Source organism: Eschrichtius robustus, chromosome 6 (assembly GCF_028021215.1).
Source record: "Eschrichtius robustus isolate mEscRob2 chromosome 6, mEscRob2.pri, whole genome shotgun sequence".
NCBI lineage: Eukaryota > Metazoa > Chordata > Mammalia > Artiodactyla > Eschrichtiidae > Eschrichtius > Eschrichtius robustus.
The window spans coordinates 62,175,598-62,181,597 of NC_090829.1; positions in this window are offsets into that span (position 1 = coordinate 62,175,598).

Here is a 6,000-nt window from a genome sequence, read left to right on the forward strand (position 1 = left end):
AGGTGCCAGGACACTTGGGAAGCTCCAGGGCCTGGACATTTGCTTTCTGTAAAATTTGCAAAAGTAAACATTTTCCCACCTTTGGTTAAGACCTCTGTGTACTTTCATAGCTAATTTTGTATTCATAATTTCACATTTTTTTCTTAGAGTCGCCCCAAATTGTATAATCTTCAGGACCCACAAAATCTGAATCTGCCCCTAGAACCACTATCCTATTAGGTATTGTTTGCTTCCAGATGGATTACACAATGTAAAACTGTCCGTTTCCCAATTTAGAATGTTCCAAATAGTTCCATGAGCACTAGCCCTTGGCTGCCCAGAGCTACTTAAAGGGAAGAATTGACTGGCCTTTCACAGGATAATGGTACATGGTTTCGGCTGGGGTTTCACAGCTGTGGACCCCCAGAGCTGGGGATAGACCTCGGCTTGGCTCTCTCTTCTTTCTGAGACAGACATACGTCTCAGTGATGCACAGAGAGGGAGAAGGCCAGCCTACCACCTCCCGGACTAGTCTCTCCAAGGTAGAGTTACTAACAGAAGCCTAGCTTGTTAGGCACACACAATATTTACAAACCTGAATAGTTTGCCAACATTTAAAAATCAAGAGATTTCACGTGAAAAGTTGGCTTTCTGACTTCTTTTAAGCAGTTGGAAGATGTACCCACTCTGGACCCACATTCCCACACAGCCTGGCACTGACCGGGTGGAGCTGAGAAGCAGCTGCTTTCTGAGGCCAAACCTCCTCCCTGAACCCATGACTTCACTTACAGGTGTTATCTGGGTATTTGGTCCCTTTAGGCATTTGTATTGGCACCTTACCCATTACCTTGTATTAATACAAAATGGTTTCTTCAGTGATCTTTAAAAATTAAATGTAAAGATAACAAGGAACAGGGACTTCCCTGGCGGTCTGGTGATTAAGACTCTGTCCACGCATCCAATGCAGGGGGCGCGGATTCGATCCCTGGTCGGGGAACTAAGATCCCACATGATGCACGGTGCAGACAAAAAAAAAAAAGAAAGGATAAAAAGGAACAAATTCCCCCAAAATACTCCATGATGACTTTCTTGCTAATGTTTCCTGAACCCTTTACAATGGTGCTAGCAAGATACTACCCCAAATGGAGTTAAACTGTCTAAATGTACACAAGATGAATACAATTAGAAACATGCAAAGGTTCATCTCAAATGAAATAATTTCCTCATCAGAAGCAGTAAGAAGCAGCTAAGCATAACTTTAGATCTGTAGTTGTTTAATTTTAGGATGTATCAAAATCTTACCTGGAGATCTTGTTAAAACAGATTGCTGGGTCCCATCTCCAGAGTTTCTGATTCAGTAGGTGTAGGGTGGGACTGAGACTTCGCATTTCTAAGAGGTTCTCAGCTATTGCCCATCCTGCTGGCCCTGGAGCACTTTCTGAGAACCACTGAGGCATACTACTCAGTGTGGTTCCCAGCCTAGACGCCTGGGAGCTTGTTAGGAAGGAGAATCTTGGGCCCTCTCTTGACCAGTGGAATCAGGATAGGCAGGTGGCTTGTAGGAACATTACATTTTGAGATGCAGTGAACTAACTTGTCATTTCCAAACCTTTCCGGGGCCTTTGTTAACTATGCAGAATGCTAGGCCTTTCCCTTAGGAATTTATTTAGAAATCGTTTTTTTTTTTTTTTTTTTTTTGGCTTCACAGCAGCATGTGGGAACTTAGTTCCCTGGCCAGGGGTCGAACCTATGCCCCCTGCATTGGAAGCGCAGTCTTAACTGTTGGACCTCTGGGGAAGTCCCTCAGAAACCTATTTTTGTCAAGCGCTCCAAGTGATTCTTAACATCAGGAAGGCTTAGGGAGAATAGGCTAATGGTGGTATTAATAAAACTAAAGAAAGAATATATTTTTAAAAACAAGGATCAGCAAATGAAAATTTTAAAAATAGAAATTCCAGGGGAGAAAATTGGTAGCTTGTCTTCAACCATTTGGGGCTCTGTAACCCCAAACGGTATGCGTTCTTTTTGTGGAGAGAGATGAATCAAATTGTCAGATCTTTTACCATGCACCAAACTGCTTTCATCTGGGTCCCTGCTCATCAAGAAGTCTCATTATTATAATTTGGCTTCCAAGTGTTTTTTTTTTTTTTTAAATCACAAGGGACAGAAGTTGTTGTGACTCACATGGTCTATATGAGTGTCGCCCAACAGAACTTTCCATTACTGTGGAAATGCTCTATTTCCTTTTTCCTAAAATTAATTAATTAATTAATTAATTTTTGACTGCATTGGGTCTTCGTTGCTGTGTGCGGGTTTTCTCTAGTTGCGACGAGTGGGGGCTACTCTTCGTTGCGGTGCGCGGGCTTCTCATTGCTGGCTTCTCTTTTTGCGGAGCACGGGCTCTAGGCACGTGGGCTTCAGTAGTTGTGGCATGTGGGCTCAGTAGTTGTGGCTCATGGGCTCTAGAGCACAGGCTCAGTAGTTGTGATGCAGGGGCTTAGTTGCTCCGCAGCATGTGGGATCTTCTTAGATCAAGGCTCAAACCCATGTCCCCTGCATTGGCAGGCGGATTCTTAACCACTGCGCCACCAGGGAAGTTCCCCAAGTGTTTTTCACACCAGGAGAAACACGCCAGTCAAATCAATATAAGTATTCTCATTTGTGACAGATACATTTCTCACTGTGAATCAAGAAATCATCATTAAGGTATTGATATATTTTTCTGTGGGTTCTATTAGTGTCTCTAAGAGATCAAACCACTTTTGTTTTAATAACAAAATCAAATTTCTGTGCACATGTATATGGTGTTCTGTTGGAGGAAGGAGCAAATACTTTTGCCCATAAAGTTTTCTTACATGTGGACCCCACTATGTAGTTTTAATGTTTTTCATACATCTCTTTAAGCAGGTCAGATTTTTTGTTGAAAGGAGAATTACATTAGCAAATAATAAAAGTGTGCAAAATATACAAGAATAAACATCAAAAAAAGCAAAGAGTTGATAAGCAAATTGTCTTTTTAATTCTTTCAGTGTTTATAAATGAAATACTGGCCTTGGTGAGTCCTATCTTTTCCCTTAATCTGTCTTCACAATTCTCCAGGAGGAGGGTAAAATTTTACCCGTCTGCTTAGAAGAACTAAACTGTCACTGAATCTACCTACGAAGTACATTTTCCCAAATATCAGATGTTTCCAAAGTCCTTTCAAGGAATATAAATCTCTGAAAATTGTGGACCTCATCACCTCCATCTATCATCCAATCGCTGGGAAGTTAACACATTCCCAGGGATTTTCATCTGGGAAATTAACAAATTCCTTGTTGATGTTGAAACACGGTATTTCTATTGAGGTTTCAGTGGATAATCTTATTCTAGAAATGAGGCCATCAGAGGATTGGTTTGTTCGGAGGATAGTTTAATGTTAACCCCCATTCTGAATAGAACAGTTTTTATTTCCAAGGTTCCAATTACACCTTAAGTTGCACTGAGTTTTTAAAGGTGACTGATCTGGCCAGTAGCATGATTGTGATCCTCTGGTCAAGCCAGTGTTGGGGTCCTAGTACCATTAAGTTCTCTGGGTGAAAATCTGAAACAGTGAGAAGATACTCAGCCAAGGAGGGAAGGCTTTCAGAAAATGGGTAAGAGTGTAACCAAGCAGGACCCTATGGGGCCTTCCCGGGACAGACCCCTCCCCCATATTCTCTGCTTTAGCTCCTCTCTGGAGTAAGTAGATAACTGTATCTGATGCACATTTCCCGAGTTATTTTACAGATGTGAAAGTCCCCACCAAATGGAACATGTTAAGTACTTGATGATCATGAGCACATGGCCCCCAGGCCTACTGGAGCCTGAGGATTGATAATGTTAACCCCTGTGACACCACCCTGTTGCCTCACCATCAGCCAATCAGAGAACTGTGCACCAGCTGATCACTTGTCTTGAGACACACCCCACCCCACCCCCCCTTTAAAAACGCTTTGCTGAAAACTTTCAGGGAGTTTGGGGCCTTAGAGCACGAGCCACCCATTCTCTTTATATTGGCAACTTTGCAATAAATGCTGCGCTTTCCTTCACCACCACCTGGTATCAGTAGATTGGCTTTACTGCAAATGGGCAAGCAGACCCCAGTTTGGTGCGGTAACAAGAGGGGAACATAAGTTGTGGATGAATAAAATTGCCTCCTTCACACCCATCCCATCCCATCCCCCAACCCCTGCCCCGGCCTGGCTACTTCAGGAGACAGCATTACATAGTTAGAAAGCAGAGAATTTTGGAATGAAAAGTCTTGGTTTCAGTTTTGGTCCCAGTAACTATGCAAAGTGTGATCATTTTGAAGTTTCTCATAATTCCAGTTCCTTCAAATTTCTATGAGGATAGCAGTGTTGATACCTCTCTTGGTGATAAAATGTCAGTACATCATAAAATGCTTTATAAAGGTGAGTTGTTACTGTGGGCACAGTAATAATACCTTCAAATACTGGTGGTTTTAGCTTAATTTTTTTTTCAGTTTTAACTTATTTTCATCACTTGTTCTTTATGATCCAGATATTTTAAAATGCAATGAAAATTAACTTTCCATGATATGTCAGGGACTGGCAGTAAAAAAATTTTCAGACCGCAAATGAGTTATACAAATGAAAATATCAAATGGAGATCCAGTTATCAAAATGAAAGCACTCAACATATTAAAAGTTCACAATTATTTGTTTAGAGCACATAAAAAAGTCAGCTTGCTAACCAACTGTCGTGATTTTTAGAGAACTACTGCAGAGGTTTGAAGAAAATAGATTAGCTAACTTATAAAAAGATTAAAGAGCTTGAAACAAGTATTGAAAAGAAACCTGTGGGCTTCCCTGATGGCGCAGTGGTTAAGAATCCGCCTGCCAATGCAGGGGACATGGGTTCGAGCCCTGGTCCGGGAAGATCCCACATGCTGCAGAGCAACTAAGCCCGTGAGCCACAACTACTGAGCCTGCGCTCTAGAGCCCGCAAACCACAACTACTGAAGCCCACGTGCCACAACTACTGAAGCCCGCATGCCTAGAGCCTGTGCTCCGCAACAAGAGAAGCCCCCACTCGCCGCAACTAGAGAGAGCCCGTGCGCAGCAATGAAGACCTGACTCAGCCAAAAATAAATAAATAAATAAATTAATTAATAAAAAAAGAAATTTGTGCCTTTATTAGAATGGTGTTAGGCTTTAAATATATCAATTTGGGTAATCAAATTATTCATTTTTTAATAAGAAATGACACTGCAGAACTGCAATACTGGTCCAACAGTCTTGTCTTTACTGTTCCTTTTTTTTTTTTTTTTTTTTATTTTTTTTTATTTTTTTCACACACACACTGTATTTTATTTTTACAAGAGATAAATAGACTGACACCAAGCATTGTACATGGATGACCACAACAAAAGCAACAATGATTGCAATTACCAAACATGAAACACACTCATACTATGTCATAATATTGACATTCAGTCCATTTACTGTTCCTTTAAAGCAAGAAACAGAATTCGAGGAATCAGAAAGCACTAGCAGGCATCAGTTTATCCAAGATACTAGCTTCTTAGTTCCAAAAGCACTTGCAAAGAAAACCACTGGGGGGCACAGGGTATGGAAGCACTTCATAATAACTGGAATCCCATGAGTGTGTGTGTAAGCCAAGTCTCACAGGCTATTTTTTGTATTTATCCTTTACTTGGTCACTTTTTTTCCCTCAAATACTAGTTTTTCTTTGACTTTTTTTCCTCAAAGTATAAAAAGTATGAAATATAAACAAGCTCTTGCATTGCACACTTCAGAGTGTACAATTCAAGCATTATAGAGCTATCTACATACCAATAAACCCCATCAAATCTTGGATAATTCAATAATATACAAAATACCAGGGCACAGAAAGAACTAAAACACACTTCTTTTTGTTACACATAAGATTCAAATATTCAATCTAAAGAAAATCACTTAATCATTTTGGCTCTCCTCTACATTCGCATGTTGATATACTTATTAAAATATTCTATAT